Genomic DNA, 21590 nt, shown 5'->3' with positions numbered 1-21590 from the left:
CTACCAAGTATGTTGTCCTTTTCAAGACTGGCTGTGCTAATTAGATGGCCACCAATCACTTATCTGGTGTAACTCCTCCTCTTGCCCGAATGCTCTATCTGATTGGTACTGGTGGTGAGTTTGATTTTGGCAAACTTGTTTTTTACCAGACTCTGAAGCATGCAGGTTCTTATGCTGTGAGACTGCCAATTCTGTTTCCATGTCAAACAACATCATCATGTTGTGAGGACTGATGAACCACAAGGTAAGAGACCTTTGCCTCTCAAGTTTGATTATCGCTTGTTTGCTGGGACACATGTTCCAGACATTGTGCTATATGCAGCAAAGGGTTCTGCTAGTACTAGTGGTACTCAGGCAGTTGGTTCAAGCAAATATGATATTTTGGCTGAATTGAGGGTTGTCTCCAAGTCCTTGGATGACACTATTCAGGCTTGCAAGATTAGGAAGCTGAATGTGGACAAGCTCATCAAGGCCATGACACAGGTTCCTATTGCTGCTGCTGAGGAAGGTAATATTGAAGAGGATATTGAGCATGTTGAGAGTGACACTGATGCTGTTGAGGAAGATGAAGCTCAGTATGAGACTGCTGGAGAAGATGATGGTGTGTCTGTAAAGGAAAATGAGGAGTCTGATGAAGAAGAACAAGAGGATGTCACTGGCTCCAACAGTTCTGCCACTCGTAGCACATCTCTTTAATTTGTTCTCTTTTCCTTTTGGATATATTTGATGAAGCCTTGTGTGGCCCTATAACTACTACATTTGCTCCTGGTCTGTAATAAGTCTGCTTGTGGATTTGTGCACTTGAATTCTCTGTTCTGGCTGTTCTATAATAGTATGACTTTTCTTCATTGCGCCTTTGCCAAATTGTGCTAATAAGGGGGAGTAATGGTTGATTACTTTGCTGGCATGTATGCAGTAAGTATAGCAGTAGCTTTTGTGTGCTTAGTATATTGTGCAGTGATGGTTGATGTGATGTGATTTTCTGTTGTGATGTACTCTATTCCTAGGTTTGTTACTACACTTGCGTGTTCATAGCTGCTGATAATAGCTATGTTATTGGAAGATGTTTTAAGCTACCTTGATATGGTCTGGTTCACTCTTCTCTGGTATTTCAAGCTGCAAGTGTTCGGAAGATTCTTTATGGTTGTATAGTATATTAGCTAAAATTTGACAAAGGGGGAGATTGTTGTTCCTTTGTTTGGTTGTTTGCATTTTAGCTAAGTATGTGTGTGCCAACTTGTCGGACCTGATGTTGTAACACCTTGCCTATGACATTTGTCCCTGAGTATCTGCTGTGAGTTGGTTGTTTGGTTATCTGCGAAGCTTTGTGTTCAAGTTAAGTTTTTGCTGGAAGCTTTTGTGCGCCGTCAAGGAATATTCCTGTGTAATCACACCCGGTTCAAGGGGGGTTTGATTTGGAGCTATTTATGGAAGTTAGAATCTGCTTAATTATTGATTGGTCAAGGATCCTCTGCAGATTTGTTCTTAACTGTTTTCTTTTAGCAACTTCCTGATTTGTGTATGGATCATGTGCTCTTTCAAGCCCAACGAAGACAAGGCCTAAAAGACTATATATGAAGACTCAAGACCTAGTCTCGCGTAGAGAACATATTATCATATTAGGGTTTTCATCGAGTTCATACTGGTTTTGTACTCTTAGCAGCTTTATGTTATTGTTGTGAGCTAAGGGTGAGTGTTTACTGTGTGATCTTGAGATCTGTCTTTGTAACTCATATTTGAGTTCAATCACTGTGGCAGTGATTGTGAGAGAGTGAGAGGGTGTTCTCATACTTAGGGGGAGACCTAAGTAATATTCCACGGGTAGAGATAGGTAGAAAAGGTAGTTGAACTGGGGCAGTTCCTGTGAAACCTTTTACGTACAATTTATCTATAATAGTGGATTATCTCTCTTGGGTGAAAACCCTTCAGACGTAGGTGATATTGCACCGGACTGGATTTACAATCTTCTGTGTCTATTTACTGTTCTTTTCAGTTGTTTATCTTATTGCATTGTTAGCTGTGTTAGTCATATTGTTATACAAGATGTCTTAGACATCTGGTAAAACAATCGTGTTACACTTGCCAGAATTTCAAGTAAGAACTGAGAATGTTCTAAAAAGTGAAGACTGACATATTGGTTTATTGTTTGATGTTCGCTTAAATCATGTTTAGATATCTTCTAAAAAAAATTATATATGACAAATTAAACGTATTAAGTAAAGTTATGATTTTTTTTTATTAAATTTAAGTATTTTTTTAAAATAATTAAAGATAATATATATGTATATATATGTGTGTGCATAAAAGTGATATTCCCCTAAGCTTTGCATTAATAACAAGATTATTTAGTTATTTGCTATCCTTTTTATTATTATTAAAAATTAAATATATGAAGTATTTAAAATATTATATATTGACCTAATGATGAGATAATGTATAAATAATTCTTGATAACTATTTTATGTTATTTTATTAACAATTAATTATCAACATTTCAGGTTTTTATATAAACAAATAATTTATTAATTAACAATGATTAGAATATTAGTTATCAATTTTATTGACCTTGGGGACTCTTTGATGGTCGCTCTTGCGGTTTACTTATGACTTTTGTTCCTTAGTTGGAAGAGGATTGATCCCAAGAGTTTGTTCAAGTTTGTTCCTATCTATTCAATTTTTCTCTTATTTATAAAAAAATTATAAATTGAGGAAAAATTTTAAAGTATGAAAGTAAAAGTACTCGATATTTACGGGTATGGATAGCCTGAATGGTACTTGATGGTTTAAAATTACCTAAGTCCAAGGTTCAAATCCTACTAGTATCTAGATACGCATAAAAAAAGTACGCAATATTTTTATGTATAAATAAATATTAATAATTAAAATTAATTAATACTAAATTAATATCTATTAATAAATAATTTACACAAAATGGTTTTAATTTTTTTAAAAGTTTCTATATGATATTTACAAATAATTACACAAGGGTTGAGTAGGATGAAGGGTGAAGGGTTCGAACTCTGAGGAGGGCTAATCTACTAACAACTAATATTTTCCTATAAAAAAATATTAACGTTTGTGTTATTATTTGACAGAAATATTTAAAAATATGTTTTAATCTATATATGTGAGTAAAAAATGAGTTGAGAAAACAAAACAGAGGAAAATAATTTCGATCAAAGTTAAAAAAAAATTTAATAAATTATATTTACTTTCAAAAAAAATTAATAAATTATATTTTACATTATTATTATTCTAACTTATTATAACTATACAATTTTAAATTACTATACTTTCTTATAAAAAGTATACCAAAATATTTTATTATAACTTGTTTGATGATATTAAAAATTCATTACTAAATTTAAAATATTTCAAATTCACTTAATATTTTTTTCATATAAGTGCCCAAATCCTTGCGCTAAGCGCAACTTGGCCTGAGAGTCCACTATTTTCTTTCGTCCTACTGGCGCTAAGCGCCTATCTGAAAGTTGACATCAGATCTGCATAAATTTTCAACCAAAACATGCATATTTTTCAATTTCAAAGCTTAAAACATGTTCTATCAAATATGCTCACCTCTTTAACTCACCAATATCCTTCAATTATCAATTTAAACTTGTTGACAACTTGGATTTTCACAATTCAATTCAAGATAGCATGGTTCAAAGATCAAATTCTCAACAACTTCATGACTTTCAAATCCACAACTCACTAGGCCAAAATTTGATTTACACGTTTCAAGCGCATGCGAATTGGATCAAACACATTTATATTCCATAAGAAACTTGTGCAAATATAAAAATTGAACACAATTTCCTCCAGATTCAAAATTCCATACACTAAACCACTTCAAATTCAATTTTCAAACAAATCCACAACTCAATACCCTCAATTTTGCAATTCCCAAATTCCTTGCATTCTAGGCCTCAAAATCACTCATTCACATCATTTAAAACTTGAGGAGATCCTTAAAACACACAATTGAACATGTTTACTTAAAATCACAATTCATGATCAAGAATTCAAACAATGAGAAGTTCTCCTGCGGTCCTGCCTTTCCACTACAAACTCAAGGAGTCCAACTTAAAGCCTAATCTAATACTTGAAGAACCACATTCAAACACAAAAATGATTTTGTTCAAGAGCATTTCAAAGCAATTTTTGACAGTTATGCAAAAAAACCACTTGGGAGACTTGTTTTTCACCACTTTCACACAATCTCATACCTCAAAATTTGCAGTACTCGTCTCCCTTGCTTAAAATGCATCATGAAGCATTCTCAGCATCATTTTGGACCTGTGACAAATCTTCAATTCAACTTGTTAGCTTTATAATATTATTTCCCGACTTGAATTTAATAGCGAATCAAGGAAATTATTTAATTGATAATCAATTTCAAAATATTTTATTTTCTAGAGTCTTCCTTGAAAGTAGAAATACTATTGTAGTTTTCTTATTTCTAATAAGCCATAGAACTTTATTTTACTCTAGAAGCTCAATTCAACGATCTTTCAGATCTAACGCTTGACGATTCTTCTCCAATGATAATAAATTATTATCATTTTCTTCGAAGTTATTCTATCTGAGACGCGTAAAATGACGACGTCATATTTGCTCTAACTATCCCAAATTTTTATTAGTTAAATTCCAACTCACGCTCAAGGTTTTGTGCATGACAAGCGAAATGATGGAAACTATTATATAACCATTTCGAATGATAGTCTGAGTCATACTAGCACCCGATTACGATTCGGACTATTCGAAAAGTGATTCCCCACTACTAGAACACTGTTTAAGCCCGATTTTGAATCGGATCTAGAATAACACCTTCAGAGTGTTTTTGTGTGAATGTGTGTTCAATTCTGGAACTTTCGACTGTAATATCGCCAAGAGGAAATCTGGTTTGCTTGAGCTAAAATAATCTTGCTTGAGCGAGTTTCTCTAATAAAAAACAACTTATATACTATGTAGAAATGGCGCTTAGCGCCCTGATCTCGTCAAAATTATATTTTTCACTATTTGAATTTGGATTCTTCATGATCACTTCCTTGCATCAAAAGTTCAAGTTAAACACATAAAATTAATGATATTTACACTATTTTTATGCTAAAACTTACTTACTAAATTAAATCTTTTGGAGGATAAAATGATCAATAATGCAAGCATACATGTTAAATAAGTGCTTAAAATGATATTGAAATATACGTAAAAATGACACTTATCCTCGTGTTGGGTCGAGCCACCATCCTTATGCCTTACCCATTAATTTGGAACCCATTGATCTGGTCCCGAACAATGTAGGTACCCCCAAGCATAAAACCATCATACCTCACTTCATGCACCCCATGATAAAGCCATGAATCACATCCCCTAGGTACGCACTTGGGCTACACATTAAGGCATTTTTTCCTGTTTCTGGCACAACTTGTCTTTGATATGGAAAATCCACACACTCACAACCATCCCCTTTCAAACCCTCTTGAGGCAAAGACTCATCGTCAGACTCATCACTCTCTCGTTCCTAAGCACTATCTTTCTCGTCCTCCCTTATGTCGTCGTTGTCCTTCGTCTCATCGTAGATCGGTTGAGAATTCTCATAACTACGAACTACAACAGTCCTACATCCACACGAAAAGGGTGCCTCCCTCTCCACGTGAACAATCCACCTCTTACCCCCAATCAAAGCACACAATCTGCATTGCTCCAATAAAGGATCACTTGATTTTACCAAAATTCTGGCATAATCAAGACAAACCTTCCTCTCTGCTGTGTTGTCTACCCAAACAAACCTCTCAATCCCATTACCCACATTACAAAGAGCTTTCTATTCCAAGCCACCAATGGCACCACCAAAGCCTCACCTACATTAGGCAAGACTTAGCCGCCGTGAAATCCGAGCAAGGGTGCACCTGTTCGAAAATCTCCTCCAAAGGGTTCCTAGCCTCTGGTAAGTATAGATCCCATTCTGAATCCGAAACAAACTCCAAAATTTCCCCTCGCACCGAGCGCCTTGATGTGGAAAGAAGATAAGCCCCCCAACCCACACCTATACTGATTTTCCTTTGCACACCTTCCAACCCACCCCTTATCTTCCATCTCAACAACATAATATACACAAACATCGTCTTTTTGCATCAAAACTAATTCCTTCCCACCTCCATCAAGAATCCCTTTACTCCCTTCCTTGTTGTGCTTATGTTGCTGCCGCTTATCACTTTCTTTGTCTTGAGATAACATTTATTTCCCCTTATCCCAGTTTTCAGCCTCTTTCTTTTATCCTCATCATTACGGTGAACATGGTGATTAGGAATCTCCGCTGTAACCTTTCATGTTCCCTCATATTTAGACTTTATGACATCTAAAAACGCGTCATTTGTAACTCCCCAATTTCGCAACCAGGGGTCATATTAGTAACCATTCAAAAAACAAGGGACCAATTTGCCAAATACTTGAGTTCAAAAAATTCTCGTTTTTACAAGTGACAGTTCATCCGAGAAGTTCCCAGTAAAGTAATATGCATCACGCGAACAAATTAAGTACCAAGACTTTCTTAGCCAGATCAACCCGAGAATCCCCATCACAAGATCAATAAGATAATCTGATGTCTTGCTTTAAATAAAGCCATTTTTGAAATTCAACTTATAAAAACAATATCCATAACTAAATACCCAAAATATATAGATAGAATATAAATTCAAAATAATTATCTTGCATCCATGTGCTTCAATAAAACTAAAAGAAAACTAAAGTTAAAAAGAGTATTAGATAACGAGATGATAAACTAGAGTTGCTTCGTAGCTATCATGTCAAAGAAGAAGTCATAGAGCTCTTCGTTTTCCACCTCAAACTTCTCGTTCAATCACCTCTAATACCGTCTCTGTAGCCTCTAACACAATTCTAGCCACCACATTATCCGATCGTTGGTTCCATCCACCAATTCCGTTTTTCCAATGGTTCCATTCACGATCTAGGTCTGATCGATGATTCCATCCACCATCCCTGTTTAACTGATGGTTCCATCCACCATCTCATCGGCCCGATTGATTCTTTTTCCCATTATACCGACCACAACAACACTAATTGCACAACAATGACAACCAGAGACAATGGCGTATCCAGGACCTGGGGTCAAGGGGTTTAAATTTTTTAAATGAGCACATCGGTAAAAATATAATTAAAAACAACTTTAATATTTTTATACATCAGAAATTATACAAGTCATAATTGTCTTCTACGTGATTTCATATTCTGAAATCGTTGAACAATAAGCTCAAAGTCAATGTTATTGAATACATCACTCTCAATGTAAGTAACTAAACAATCGTTCATCCATGTATCTCTAATTCGGTTACGCAGCCTATTCTTCATAATATTCATAGCGGAGAAAGCTCTTTCTACAGTTGTTGTTGCAACAAGCAAAATCAGTGCCGATTTCAAAAGAAGATAAACTTGTGGATACAAAAAACGCCTATATTCATCAAAGTACTGATTACAACCAACAAAGATAATGACATATACAAGGCATAAATTATATCAGGAATATAGCCCAGAATAGTAAGAAGCAAGCAGATGATGAATTCAACCTGCATAAAACCAATCACAATCATCAATCTGTCAAAATCAAATTCCAGATCCAACAGACTAGTAGTCTAATACTATCATATAACTTCAGATTGGTCAATTAATATCCAATTAATTAAGAACTCAATTTATTTCACAGCTTCCATAGTTTTAATTCACTAAATATTCATATCAAAACGCAGAAAGGGAAAAACTGTGAAGGAGAAAAAAAAAACCAATTTTGAGAGTGGAAAAACAAGTCAAAGGGGTGTTGGTATGGAAAATTGAGGCAGATTATACATACAGTGCACAACAACCCGTGAAGATCGACAGGCGCGGCGTGACGGGCGAGGAGGGTGGGAGGCGCGATGGACTGGTTTGGTGGCTGCTTGGGTAGTTGGGTGGGAGCCTGGGGGGACTTAGGGTACGCCGTACACGAGAGAAAGAGAGACAGAGTGAGAGGAGTAAGTGAGTGTGGGTCTTTGGTGCAAATAGGTGCAAAACTTGATCTACTTGTATAATTTAAAATTTTCAAGGGGTTCAAAAAAAATATTATATAAGGGGGTAAGTGCAAATTTGTTTTTTTTGAAAGGGTTCAGATGAACCCCCTCAATTCAATATGGGTCTGTCACTTACCAGAGATGAAAGATATCAACTCAAACAAGAGAATTGGTTTTAGTATCATCCCCCTTTGATCCCATACCATCCTTTTTTCAAATCCCCTTAATACCCTCTTTTATAAACTGAAAATACTAACCCTAAACCTTATTCAATTAAATCTGCCTCTCTCTTTTCCTACCTTCCCACCACCATCCTCTCTCATGGTTCATTTCGTTGGTTTGTTTCACCCTTAATAAGCGTGAAACATTTTCACACTTTATAACTATGAACAGAGTATGTTCAATCTCTCTTCACCTTTTTCCTACCGTGAACAGAAGTAATTTCACACTCTGTTTCACACTGTTTAGTGTGAAATTTAATTATGTTTATTGAGTGAGATTAATGAAGGATGATACTAAAACTAATCCCCTCAAACAAATATCTCCCCTCATTAATAAGCCTTGATAATAAGATAAACTCAAATAATCACGAGAAAATGTGGAGATTGGATTTGTTTGTTCAATACATATCCTCCTGAGTTTATCAAGAAATCAATACTTATATTAAAACAGAATCACTCCAAGAAGTGATTAGCTGATGTGTCAGCTCCTCAAATATTTGAGAATATTTTATTCCCCCACCCTGAATAAACTACAATATTTTATTCCCCGACTCATTATTTTATTAGAGTTTATTCCTTCTTTCCCTTATTTTATTATATTTTACTAGTGTTTTTACCCGTGCGCTGCACGGCGAAGTTTACTGTTTTGTTTAATATACCAATAAATACTTTGATTATTGATCATTTAAGATACTAAAAATGAAAGAACAATAATAACAAAGATGTAGATTCATAAGTTTGGGTTTTATGAGTTGTGTTTTGCCGACTTTTTTTTGGCTTGATTATTTTACAAAGATATATATTATTACTCCTAAATTTATTTTAAAATTATGAACAGTGCACTTAAATTATTTGGAAATGAATTTTTCCACCGGTTATAACATGCAAGTGTTTCAAGTAGAATGTTCTTACCCGTGCACTGGATTTTGCCCTTATTATTTAGGCATGTATTTTGATTTGGTTCGAAAGCATTTTCATGACAAAATATTATTTCCCGTGAATTTTGTTTTCCAGTAATTTAAAAAAAAAAGACTATGATTTCTAATATACGTGTCATTTGAGGACTAAAATGATTTTTTCAAAAAAAGTAAGGGCCAAATTTAGATATTACTAATATTCATAGAAAATTTTAATCCTAATAAAGTAAACTAATTTAATTCATAGTTTCTACCCATATTCATGTTCTCCTATTTGGGATATAATTCCTAACTATAGTTTGAAGCCTTTGAAATTCTGCCTGCCACCTAAGAATTTTCGATACTAAATTCTCATGCTACATGGTGAAAAAAAATCTTAAAACAAAACAATATCTTATACATACAACACTATCAGAGATATACATTAAGGAAACTCAAGTCTAATTAGAAAGTCAAAAAAAGAGGAAAATCAATAACGAAAGGAATCTCTAATATATGAAATTCATTTAAGAAATTCCCCAAGCTTTATTAACAACAGTTGTTAGATCAGTTGCAACCCTTTCTCACTTGATGTCTGCTGAGTTCTCTCTCCATCTAAATTTTCCTTGAGTTCAGCGATATTTGACATCTGACTGTAAGTCTGAACTGAAAAATCCTGAAAGTTTAGTATCCCATTTCCTTGTAACATTGGATGACTATACAAACCTCTTCCCTGCAGAGAGAAATGAAAAAAAATGAGATAAATAATTTTAGAATCCAGCTTTTGCAGGAAATTTCCAATCCCCTAATCCGTTATTTACCACCAAAAAACAAATTGCTAATTGATGAGATCATTTGCCAAACTAATAAAATAAAATATAATTTTTTAAACCCCTTAAAATATGACACCCAAGAATCCAAGCATCGATTTTAAGCTAAACACCCAAGAAACATTTCTAGTAAAATTAACATAACATCTAAAAGTTCTCTTATAATAAATAGTAATGACAAAAGTGGAGCTGTTTTCATTACCATCATCATCATCATCTTCTTCTTCTTCTTCGCTGAGTTGATGGGGAAGGTGCTGTTGCTCGTTCAGAATCCTCTTCACCAATCGAGCCGACATCGTCTTCTTGCGCTCCGATTGAAAAAGCTTTCAGGGATGGGAAAGTATAAATGATATATTTCAATTAGTTGAAGAACAAAATAAATTCATGAAGAAGAGAAAAAGAATCCAAAAATTAATTCTTGAAAAACAAAATCCCTAAAATTGCACCAGTATAGAAAGAGAATCGAGTTTCTTCTCCCTCTCGTTATCTGAAGTGGTAGCTCAAACAACCAATGTATTCTGAATCTGAAAGAACCCAAAAGAAATAGAAATAAAAAATCAAAACTTTGTTCAATCGGGTCGCATAAAAGATCATGAAAAACAAAAAAAGAAAGGTTGAGAGAAAAGGAGATGCATGCCTGGGTTCTGTTGAAGGAAGAGGAGGATAATTTCTTGCGGAGGGACCTGTGGGATCGGAGATCGATTGGGGTTCGAAGGGAGAAACGACGTCAACGGCGGCGGTGGTATCGTCTATGCGATGGGATGGAGAAGGTCGTTGATGTGGGTATCGTATAGGCAGCGGCGAGGTCTAAGAAGTGGCTCTCGAGGAAGAAGACGGCTTGGGGAGAAGGGTTCTGATCCTGGATACATGGGGGGAGGGTTCTGATATGGAGAGAACTGGATTAAAATTTTCTAAAATAGAGTGCTTGCATTAAAGAGAGCGAGAGAATTTGCTTATGAGTATGTGAGGAGTTGCATTGGGAAATCTGAGTTTTTTCAAATTTGAAATTTGAGTAGATGAGTGAATAAAGGAGCTTGTTGGGCGGTTGATGGATTTTCAAGAGGGGGAGTGGGAATGCACACAAATAATTGGGCAGTATAGGTGGCGGGTTTTATGAGAGGAGTAGTGGGAGAGAGAGAAAAAAAAAAGGGAGAAGTTAGTGGGAGAGAAAAGAGAGAGGGTGTATGGAATAAAATATAATAAAATAAGGGGAGCGGGGAATAAACTGTATTAAAATAATGGGTGAGTGAATAAAATATTGCAGTTTATTCAGGTGGGGGAATAAAATATTGCCAAAAATTTGTGGAGCTGACACATCAGCTAACAACTTCTTAGAATGATTCTATTTTAATATATGTATTGATAAAAAATTAGATATTAAAAAAATCTAATGAGAAATTAGATTAGAATATAATAATTGTTTAAAAAATAAAAAGCATCTAATGAGAAATTTCGAAATTTTATTAAATCAAGTTCAAATAACATGTGCGGGGATTGCTTTCAAAAAAAAAAACATGTGGGATTGGAAACCGAAAAAAGATAATGGGAGAGAGAAGATCAAAAGAGAGAAGGAAAGGAAAGAAGGGAAATTTAAGGAGACGGATTACTTTTTTTTGTGCTTCGGAAAATAAGGAGACGGATTACTGAGAGAGAGAGAAATCACTAAAAAGTAAAAACCAATCAAATAATTGAGGAGGGATAGTGAGAGAGAGAAATAGATGAATAAATGAATAAAAACGAATAAAATAATAGGGGAGAGATAGTGGGAGAGAGAAATGGGGTGAATGAATGAATAAAAGTGAATAAAATAATATGGAATGGTTAGTGGGAGTGAGAAATAGAATGAATGTTTGAATAAAAATGAATAAAATAATAGGGTGGGACACGTGTCACTTTGTGGTGCATTGTGAAGGGGAATAAAATATTGTAATTTATTCCTTGGAAAGCGGGTTCAAGGAAAGTTTGTGTTTTAATATAAGAATAGATTCCCTTCATTCTCCTATTCTCTCTCCCACTATCTCATCAACTAGTTTTATACCGTGCATTCACGGGTGAAATTTGGTATATATTAGTATTATTTTGATATGGTTTAAAAATTATAAAGTAAATGGAGTTAAGTGTAGATAACAATGACTATTCAAAAAAAAAAATGCAAGTTTAACTGAAATAGTGGAAACGTTATTATACACTTATCAACATCTAAGCTTTTAGTATTAATTAGACATTTTGTCTTTAAAATTAAAAGTTAAGGTTAATGGACTATTTCTTGTACATTAAAACATGAGTATCCTCTTTTTGAAAGACTTGTTTTGTAAACATACTATAAAATGTGACACGTGGATTATCTAAAGATCTTGAAATTAGAAGACACCATAATAGGTCCATTTAAGCACATTGTCACGTTCCAAAGTTTAATTCCAAATATGTCATCATATTGAAACCAATGCACATTTATAAGCAAGAAAAAAAAACTATGTTTGCTTTCATAGTCTGATAATGAATTAAAAGAAAAAGGGTCATTCTGCTACATGTTTCAAAAGCATCATCATTGTGAATTTCACATTGTTTGACATGATCACTTGACAGTGGCCGGCTCATCCTTACTACACAGCTCTATAATAGATTGGAAAAAATATATAAGAGAATGATTGTGTAAGAGAGAGTTTCCATGTTGTGTCTTTATTATGTAGTATAAGATTAATAATTTAGCGTCAATAGCTGCAGCAGGCAACTTCTTCTCCCTGAAAATTTCAGAACCATCAATTTCATCACAAAATAACATGATGACCTGCCCGTGTCATAGATTCGGGGAAACCAAGCTCAACCACAGCTCGTGACAACAAAACTTCATTGTGACTTTATCTATATTTACAAAAAGATCATATTCCAGGTTGAGTACAAAACTTCATTGTGACTTTATCTATATTTACAAAAAGATCATATTCCAGGTTGAGTATGAAGTACAAACATGATCCAAGATGCTCAATTAACAATACATATCATAAACCTATCAGTTCACCTAGGATGAGGTTACTGAATATTTGAGGTAAGTTAGAAAACCAGAAAATGCATATTAAACTGGTTAAGTTATTGGAATGGATCTGATTGAAGTTTTTAAATCAGCATTTCTTCTGTCTAGAACGCATCTGATGATGGAAGATGGCTGTTCTAATTAGGACATTATGAATTCCTCTTGCATTTCTTTTCAATATATAACTCACATTACACTTAATTTAAAATAATATATGCAGTGTTATTTGTTTAGTTCTTCTCGTTGTTTAATGGTTTTGCCAAACTTGAGGTGATCATTTGTGTTTTTAATTTATGACTACATGGTTAATTTTGTCCCCCCAATTAAAACTCTTGTTCTTGGACTGATAAATGAGAAATATCATGTTTCCATGTGTATTATTAATCTTGGATATCCTCAGCCATGCACTTGCAAAGTTCATTCTTCACTAAGTTGACACCACTATGACATGAAGATGAAACAGAATAGGCAATTAATATTTTAAGAGTATGATTTTTGCTTGCAATGCCATATCTTATATGCCAATTGCTGAAGAGATGTGAATATCCCAGAACTTAATCAATGATAAAGGATATTCTATAAACATTAAATTGCTGAAGAGTTGTGAATATCCCAGAACTTAATCATTCTTTTGTTTTATTTTTCTGCTAAGAAAATAGAACCACAAATGTCTTGTAAAAAGACCCTTTTAATCTCAATAATCACTAAATGCATTTAAATAAGTCCACTATGGTATTGCTAGAGCGAGCTTGAAGTCTATCATCACCTATTTGGAATCATGATTTAATTTATGAATTCTATTTAGGCTATGCTCTGATCTGAACAATTATAATGCTAGATAACAATAAGATGGCTTGTTGCGTAATAATCACTAAATGCACGGGTGGTAAGAAAGTAACAATGAAATTAGAATGTTCTAATAACTAGAACCCAAGTAAAAGATAAGGAACTCACAACATGTAGTAAGACAGAAGAGTAGGCACATGGAGATCTTTGTTGTTACCAATCAATTTAAGCTGCGGCCATCCAAGTCCATTGTTTTTCATCATGCTAAATGCCCCACCTGTAATGTAAATTAAATACGTCATTGCAATGCAGGAGAGAACCATGTGGACCAAATTTCCAGCAATCATAAGAAGGAGAAGATGAAATCAAACCTGTATAGAGTGCAGGAAATTTTATTGTATCAAGTACAGTAGTCAAATGTTTGATTAAAATAGGCAAGGTTTGATTTTCGTAGGAATTAGAGGGAAATTTAAATTATTAATGATTTAGTCAAACGTAATTTTATCAAAATAATAAATGACAATTAACTCAGATAGTTTATCAAATAAGATTCTTGAGATGGAGCAGGGAAGTGGTTAAAATGGGCAAGGTTTGAAATTCCGGACTTATTTTTCTGAACAATTAGTTATTGTAATTTACTAATTGATACTAATATCTCGAAATTTAAAATTTAAATTTCTCACTTAAAATAGGCAAGGTTTGATTTTTGTAGGAAAGAGGGAAATTTAAATTATTAGTGATTTAGTCAAACGTAATTTTATCAAAATAATAAGTGACAATTAACTCAGATAGTTTATCAAATAAGATTCCTGAGGCTGAGATGGAGCAGGGAAGTGGTTAAAATAGGCAAGGTTTGAAATTCCTAATTTGAAGGAGTTTTGAAATTCAAATTTTGATAGGGAAGTGGTTATAACAAATTTTACAGTGATTTTGTGTATGTAGAATCATAAGGAAAAAATCAGAAACATAGAAATCATGTGCTATAATTCGAAACATCTCACCTCAGGACCAGCAATAACATTTTGCCCCCTTTGTCTCCCTGTGTTGCTGGCTTTCATGTCACTGACAGAGCAAAGAAATGCATCTGGCTACAGAAAATTCAAAGCAAAGTTATATATGTATTCTGGCCCTCATGTTAGAAAAGAAAACAGTCCAAAGGACCAAAAAAAAAAATAGTTATAAACAAATTAATTATACCTGGCACAAAATCTATCCATTAAGCATTGCTAAATCAATCTGTATTTGATCAACACACAAATAAATAAGATAAGTAACAGCCCATCATTTAACTGATTTGGACAGAAGTACAAACCAAGATAGAAAGATAGCAATTATATTTTGATAATACAAAGCAGCTTGATAAATATGGACAAATATATACTAATTTTTATGTCTTACCCTACGTTGATAGGAGTTAAGAAGAAAAAACCTTGATTAGTTGTATTCAAGGACTTTGGTGAATACAAAAATGGAGAAAATTTCTTCTCCGTACAGTGATCAGGTCACTGAGTATAGACATAAGTCAAACTGCAAAACTACTTAAAATTGCAAGTTTCCTAGAAGACTCATAAAAATCAGCAATTGATATGTATGAGACTAATGCCAATTTAAATCTATTCTCTAAAGGGTAAAAATTTGTACCACACCACTCAGTAAAGAAGAATCAATGATTAAACCTTCAATAATCACATTCATCTTCAACATTATAAGAACCAATTTGATATGCTGGATGAGAAAAGTCCATATAATAAGGAAAACCAAGTTGATATGCAGAATAAGAAAACCAAGATGGATCCAGAGACAGGATTTTTTCCACATATCCTTCCCTTATTCGACCAAATTGTGTATTGGAAAACAGACCTATAAACATTCAGATGTGAAAAAATCCAAGGATCCATATACAGAAATTTTTTCAGCAAATCCAAACTAAAACTAACCTATAAACATTCAGATGTGGAAAAATCAAAGGATCCAAAGCTATGAAAAATTCTAAATTGAAAGGTTAAATAACTACCTTGCCACTAACATCATTATTGATAGTTCATGCTGTAAATTGTCCAAAAAATGAAACTTGAATCCAGTAGTGCATTGGTGTGAACTGTGAAGACTAAAATTGAAGCAAGCATCTGAAAAATCAAAATATAACAAAAGGGGGTTTAGAGTGCTCATAGAGAGAAAAAAAAGCATCGAAGCAGTGAGAGAAGAGAGAAGAAATCAAACCACGGTGTAAAAGCTTGTTGTTATTTCTACAATTTATCAGTACCTGCACAAGTTGAAGTGTTTGGTTAAAACCTCTCACATACAATTTATCAGTACCCGCAAGAAAGGAAATGTTCAGTCACAAATCATCAAATCATATAATGGAAACATGTCCACTAAATTACTTGCTTGGAAATCCATTTGATGAATTTTTTGTTCTAAACTTGAAATCTAATCTCTCTCTACTCCCAGGGTCCCTAACCTCTTAAAGAGGACAATGTAGAGAAAAAACAAACATTTTCCAGCTGTATAATACCTTATTATTTCATCTTTAAGCTTCTCAAAATTAGGTCTTCAGAGCAGCGGCAGTGCATGAGAATGACAAACAATCCTAAGATGGCACGCTTCGACAATAACAAAACGGAGGGAGGGGATGATGGGAATGATGGCTAAGATTCACGGTTTGAGGCATGAACGCGTAACTGTGAATGGGCTTCCAGCCACCTGCGAAGAAACGACGGTGAATGGTGGATAAGCAGAGGAGAAGGCATGGCCATAAATTGCACTGAATTGGAAGATAACAGTAGAAATTGAGGGGAACAAACCTGGGCCTTGACCTTGAGATCGATGTGTGCGCCCTGATCGGTGGGCTTGTCTTCCTCGTTGCTGGTATCATCGGCGGACATCTTCAACACTGTCACGGAACACAAAACTTATGCCACCACCATCAATGAGTGATTGGGTCATTTTGAAAAACCGGAGATAGAGAGGGAGAGAAGGTAGTGATTTGAGGATGAGATTTCGGAGGAAAAGTTAAGAGATAATGAAAAAGTAAAAAAACGAAAAAGGTCAAAAAATTGCTTGAACTGCCACGTGGATTAGTGGTGGAGAAGGCCTATGAGATGCCACCTGGAATAGTGGGACCCTAAACTATTCTTATTTCTATATATTATGGATTATGGATATGGATATGGATGCTTTTTCTCTCTCCCACTATCTGCAAATGCCAATGCTTCTCTCTCCTCGGTACCCAATCAACCGCCCACCTCTCCCGCTCACTTCAAATCTTTCCCCAACAAACACTTTTCGATTCACACACAATGTTCAACAAATGCTACTTTTCAAATTTTGAATTTGAAAGAACTTCAATTTTCTAATTCATCTCATCCTCTTAAATTTCATTTTTTCACGTCTTTTTCTTCAAGTTTCCTTCTCTGCTTCCCTTATTTTTCGTTTTCCAATGCAATCCTCTCTCTTCACAAACCATAATTCCATCATTTATGGTTCTCAATTTCCAATTCAAATTTAATTTTTCTATCACGCACCCACTAAGCCATGGAACTCAAATTACAGCCTGAACCACACTTGCGACCACCTCGACTTCACGACTTCATAGTCTCATCTTCTCCACGATTTCCTCCCTCTCGCGTCTCCTTCTCCGACTACCTCCTCCGCTCCCAGCCTGAACCACACTTGGAATTCTCTTTCTGGAAAACTCCTCCCACTTGCACCTGGCCTCCACTCCCTCTGGCAAAGGTTCGGTAAGGACACAGTTTGGCTGGGTTTACTGTATTTTCTCTTCAAGGTAATTTTCTATTCGATCCTTTAATTGGATTTTTGGTGTGCTGCATCATCTCCTCTCTACAACTTTCTCACTCAAGAAGTTTGGGGTTTTTCCTTCCTTACAGGCTCTTGGAAACCTTTCAATGGAGTCATTGAAAAGAGGAATGGTTACTCCATAGATCAGTTTAAGAATGAGGTAAGTGTTGGTACTACTTTTCTGTATTATAAATATGAATCCAGTTTCAATTTTGTGTAGAAAAGTTTTGGAACACGTTTGTTTCTCAAATCCTCTCTGTTAGAAGCATCTAGATTTTTTAATTTTGTTTTTTCTACAATTTATTGGCTGGTCCTGTTGAAACCTGTGTTAACAAGCTCTTCTTTGGCGTTGACAGGTCATAGAGTTCAGCTACTGCTCAGTTTATTTAAGCTGGATTCATTGATTGCAATATTACATGTTTCCTTTCAGATTTTTTATTCTTTTAGTTGCAGTGAAGAAATCGGCAGATTTTCCTGGATTTTATTAGAGTTCTTTTGTAATGGATTACTTTGTTCCTCACTTCATTGGCTTACTATGTATTGTTGCAGGTATAGTGTTATGTTAAAGCATTTTCAAAACCAGGATCCATCTATTAATGGTTGGTGAAGCAAAGTGGAATACTCTTGACCGATTATTTTTGTTCATTGAGCAACATAATGAAGAATTTCAATAGAAGTTCTAGGTAAATCTCATCGATTAATTGGAGTACTATTTTTGTGTAATGGAAGGAGTGATTTTGAGCTGAATCCCTTCTCTTCTTTTGTCATTATCCACTTTCTTTGTTCCTCTTTATTTGATCTGAATCACTTCTCTGTGAAATCCTCATCAAGATTTATAAATTGAACTCCTTTATCAAGAGATTTTGAAAATGCCCCTCAAACTAGGACACTCTTCATTGATGTGCTTGGTGCTGGGCATCCATGACTGCCTCCTCAAATCCTTTATGTTAGATGCTGGACTTTTTTTGGGTTTTGTTACTTATATTGTTAATGCATAATTAACAATAAACTAGGACACTCTTCTAATTTGAAGTAGTAGCAGGCTGAAGTGCCATCTTCTTGCAAATGTCTATTTAAAAGTTCTGTTTTGAATCGTTGAAATGTGATGGAGATGATTTTAGCATGTTCGACTGTTGATGTGTCTTTACCTTGGTTAATGTCTATTTAAAATTTGTGTCTTTTTCTTTTCACGATAAAGAATTAGAAGTAGTAGCAGGCTGAAGCGCCATCTTCTTGCAAATGTCTATTTAAAACTTCTGTTTTGATAAGTTGAAATGTGATGGAGATGATTTTAGATTCGAGTCTCTACTCTCTAAACTTTGTTTATGGATCAGTTTATAGATTTGATTTTTATTATTAACATTTTTTCTTTTTCTTTCTTCTAGGAGAGTTTTCAAGGTGATGTGGAAATCATTTAAGGAGGTACTTTCAAACATGAAACTTTTGATTAGTGGGTAGCTTTACATGCATCTGGAACAAGAGAGTTTCTCAAAGCCTAAAAAACAATTATACCTGTTAAATAGCCCTTTTATTAGGTTTGATGTACATTATATTCAGCTTTGTTTTGCTGGGAAACAATGTCAAAATTAATATGTTTTGTGTTAATATCTTTCCCCTGCTTAAAACCAAACAAATATCATCATTGTTTTCATTGATACAGGTGAGAAGTTTTACTCTTCCAAGTTAGTTGAAGCTTTTATGATAACTTTTATGTAGCTGATACACTTCGATCCTCATGGACCACATGCATTTCTGAGAAGTCCCATGAAGACATTTATGAGTTGGTTCACAAGGAGTTTAACTCTTTGTTTATTGCTTTAGTGGCAGATACTGTATATCTTTGTCCAATTGTCCCTTCAATTTTATGTATTGCAGTTAAAGAGTCTGTTCGAAAACACTTGGATTTCACATTGCGTCATTATGTTCGTTACATTCTCTCTTAAAGGAATTCCTTAAATTAAATAAACCTTCTATAAGGAGTTAAAATAGGACCTAAATATGTTTTATTGATCCAAATTTTACTTCTGATATCAACTATATTTACAGTTTCAAAAACTTACAATTACTCTTTCTCTAATACTAATTTTTTGTCTTACTGAAGCTAACTGTATATTAATTTTTTGCAGCTCAATGGCAGATAGGGTGTCATTGAATGAAGCAAGCTCTAGCTATCATCAGACTATTAAAAGTGTTCTGTCATGCTATAATGTTCTATTTGGCCAAATGTGCCAAATACATGCATATCCATTTGACCAATACGGTATTATCTTGAGTCATGCCATAGGTATTGTTTGAGATGTTTAAGATAATCCTAATTTGCTCTTTATCATTGAAAGCCACTTGATTAACTTTTTTTTTTCACTGTAGATTTGAAGGGAAATAACCTTTTTCCACTGTAGTTTTCTTTTTTCTTATTCTTGCTTTTTAATTGCTCTAAGAAATTGAAGCTAAAATGAAAACAGGTTATTACGACATAAGTCTTGGGTTTAGAGACCAGTGACACTGTGAAGTTTATGGGAAAACCGTTCTTTTCTCTTTTTATGCTGCAGTGATGTAAGACAAGTGTCTCATCTTTAAGAATTGTTGATACCTTGAGGATTGTTAATTGAGTACTACTAAATCTATTTTCATTCCTGGTTTCTTCCATATTTTTTACCCTCTGCACCGCGCACTTCAATAGGTCAGGTTGCTGAGTCAGATGTTAATGCAGTGGAAGGACCCCTGATTGTTGAATTTAATGTTTTGAAACCCTGATTGCCTAGCTTTTATCATCACTCCTATGTAGAACATTGAGATTTAGATGTTTTTCTTTTATAATTCTAATTAGATTCAGATTTTTTTTACCTCTCTTTTGATTTTATTCTACAATTTTTTTGCTATTGGAGCTTATATTACTTTTTTCTTATATCATTTTCTTCTTCGCAAAAGAGCAAGAGTAATGCGAACTATTTGCTGATGTGTCACTCCGTCATGCATTTTATTCTCATTTAATTTCATAGTCTCCTAATACATGTGTCCCCTTCTCATGAATTTAGCTGGTGTTCACCTTTTAAAGGTGTAACTTCACATGTTAGAATGTCAATATTTTATTTACAAAAATGCTTAACCATGCTTTTGAATTCTTAGATTCAGTACTTAGTCTAGCTGTGTATTTTGGACATTGATTTCACCTCTAAATTATGGGTTAATTCTTTTCTTGCAGTAAAGACAAAACCAGGAAGCTCAACAGAATGGAAGCTTAAAAGTTGGATGCTCTATGTACTGTGGAAATGGGAAAGATGTTGAGAGCCCATGTTCTAATCCTGATCATGTTGTGGTGATTTTTTCTGCTTGGCATGTAGTTTGCGTCTTGCTAGCAAGCCCTTCTAAGATAGTCTTCAAGAAATTACATTCTTTTGTTCTTTTATGTATAGTACAATGGCATATGATGCTAATGTATTCTATTAACTACAAGTTTTTGTTGTTGACAACTGCAAGTGGCTGTTGAAGGGTGAAAATTTCCAGTTGCTTTTAGAGGAATTGTTGCAAATGAAGTGTTATAGGGGCTGATTGAGTGATATTTAGTTATGATAAAATTAATATGTCTGTGTTAATCTCTTTCCCCTGAACCCTCTCTGGCTCTCTTACACTCTTCACTGTTTCAATGTCTCACTGTGTTCTTTCACAATACTCACCTCCCCCTTTCAGCTTTACTATTAGTAAAGTAATTTAAAAAAAGAATTGTAAAAGGTGAAAACATGTTGTGTGGGTATTAAAAATTATAAAATGACTATATGTAACTTAGGATACAAAATTATGTAATAAAAATTCAAAGCAAGGGAATGAACATTTTACAATCGACTACATTAAGATTTTTATTCTTAAAAGAAAAAAGCACTTTAAAGCTATTATTTCTTAATATAAATATTTTTCTAATAAATTCCAGTAATAATATATTATTATTTTTATTGGTAAACTTGCATTAA

At 34.2% G+C, this 21590-nt stretch overlaps 1 long non-coding RNA gene across 4 annotated transcripts; it reads left to right on the top strand.

Annotated features, from left to right (window-relative positions):
- The first annotated feature begins 16903 nt into the window (after positions 1-16903).
- On the top strand, positions 16904-21211 carry LOC130743371 (uncharacterized). 4 transcript variants are annotated; one of them, XR_009021453.1, is made up of 6 exons: positions 16920-17611; positions 17715-17785; positions 17982-18308; positions 19011-19047; positions 19752-19909; positions 20828-21209. It is a non-coding gene; the product is annotated as an uncharacterized LOC130743371 (long non-coding RNA). The 4 variants fall into 4 exon arrangements; XR_009021455.1 differs by having other exon boundaries at positions 16924-17611; positions 18175-18308; positions 20828-21208; XR_009021454.1 differs by having other exon boundaries at positions 16904-17611; positions 17715-18308; positions 19286-19909; positions 20828-21211.
- The last annotated feature ends 379 nt before the right edge of the window (positions 21212-21590 follow it).

The sequence above is a fragment of the Lotus japonicus genome, chromosome 1, assembly GCF_012489685.1.
Source record: "Lotus japonicus ecotype B-129 chromosome 1, LjGifu_v1.2".
NCBI classification, from domain to species: Eukaryota; Viridiplantae; Streptophyta; class Magnoliopsida; order Fabales; family Fabaceae; genus Lotus; species Lotus japonicus.
Note: the sequence above shows the minus strand (reverse complement) of the source record. Positions and strands in the feature narration are given on the sequence as shown.